This window comes from Myotis daubentonii, chromosome 5 (assembly GCF_963259705.1).
Source record: "Myotis daubentonii chromosome 5, mMyoDau2.1, whole genome shotgun sequence".
Lineage (NCBI taxonomy): Eukaryota > Metazoa > Chordata > Mammalia > Chiroptera > Vespertilionidae > Myotis > Myotis daubentonii.
Window position 1 is genome coordinate 28,057,060 of NC_081844.1, and position 1,812 is coordinate 28,058,871.

The following is a 1,812-nucleotide window of genomic DNA, read 5'->3' on the forward strand; positions in this document are numbered from 1 at the left end:
GGTTCACCTCCTCTCCTCCCTGGTGTTGCTGATTCGCTCACACCCCGCTCCCCGCCTCCCCCACCCACAACCCTCAGCAGTCCCTCCCCCCAAGGAAGGCTAGGCCTGCAGGCAGCCCCAAGGCTTCACTGCACAAGCAGGGAGGGCTCACCCACTGTTTGCTTGGCCTCTGGGCTGCCTGGCCCTAGGTGGGGCTCGGGGCCCAGCCACCCCCCGAAACTGCACCTCTCTGGATGACTCGTTTGTGAGGACAGCAACCAACACGACTTGTTGAAAACGGATCGGGATCCGACAAGCGCTGAGAGCTACAACCACAGTGGGAAGAGAGCACAGCCAAAGCTCCTTCTCTCCTGCCACAGTTGCTTCTCAACTGAAGTCTGTTGTCCTGGCTGCTGCCAGCCAATCAGAACAGGTTCCGCCGTTACCTGGTTACAAGGGACCAATCACACCCAGAGTTCCAGCATGGTAAATGCTGGAACCCACAAAGAAGTCAGGGATTTACAGTCCTTCCCCTTACTTGGGTTTTTATTCATTGCATGCATCCTGGACCTCTCCATTCCTGAGGGAAGTGCAAGCAGGCCAGAGTCATTAGGTCCTGGGTTTCACCAGGTCTGCCAGCCGATTCATTGATGCATTGCTCTCTGGACTTAGTTACACCTTCATCGTTGACCATTTTTGTAACTAAATTCTCCTGCTCTATCTACATGTTAGCTTTTGCCTGCACCTTGCCATGGTCCTCCTCTCAATAAAGAGCTATGACTGTGTGTCTTAAATGGGACTCAAGGAAACATCACCCCTCTCCTTCCTCATAAGTAAAATAGGAACCAATTCATCCATCCCAGCTCAGCAACACAGGGCTTCACCAGTTTGCTTTCCTACCTCTGGTTTTCCCTCTCATGGCAGGAGTTTCCAGATTTTCCTTTTCCCCAACAACAATGCTTAAAGCACAACTGTCACATACACAATTGAGAGCCACAAAGAAGGGTACCACAGTCCTAGTTTGGTGAAGATGATGGTAATGATAGCTAACATTTGACAAGCACTTACGATATGCCCAACCCCTTTTCCAGGGAGATAGGTATTCATTCAAATGTCCAAAAACAATCCTCAGTTTACAGATTTTATAGAAGAAATTGAGATACAGCAATAAAGCCACACTTTCAAGTAAACATGATTAGTCAAAGACAAGGCCAGGATTTAATCCCACATCCCGTGGATCCCCGCAGACACTTCCTCATGTTTATCAGAAATAATGACAGAAGTAAAACATGGGAGGTAGTGACATTATGTCAGGAAATTGTTAAGGAAGAACAATTTTTGTTGTTGTGGATTTTTAATATATTTTCCTTCATTCAATATTAAGTCTCTTCAATATGCCAGGCTCTGTATGTATGAAACACTCATGCCATCACTGAGGCTGGAGGGAGGACACGTTTTTCATGGACACAAAGAGAGAACCAATTCCACAGGAATTGTCCTGTGCAGTTGGATATTAGCTCCCTTCCAGGAGAACTTTCTTGACCTTAAAAGCTCACCCAACCTTGCAGGGGCTGACTGGCATGAGTGAGCTCCCTGTGACTCAAGGGAACCCAGCAGAGCTGAGACTGTCATTGGTCAAGGAGACTGCAGAGGCTGATGAGGGTGTTGGGGCTGAGTCCATCTGGGCTGTCTCTGAGGAAGACCAATTTTCTGTGTCCTCATCCCCTGCTGACTGTTTCACAAGGATTTTTGCCCCCATCTCACCTTGGTCCATTAGAGCTTCCTCTGTGGGCACAGAAAGGTTCAGCCCAGACCTCTCTATGTCTTCTCTAA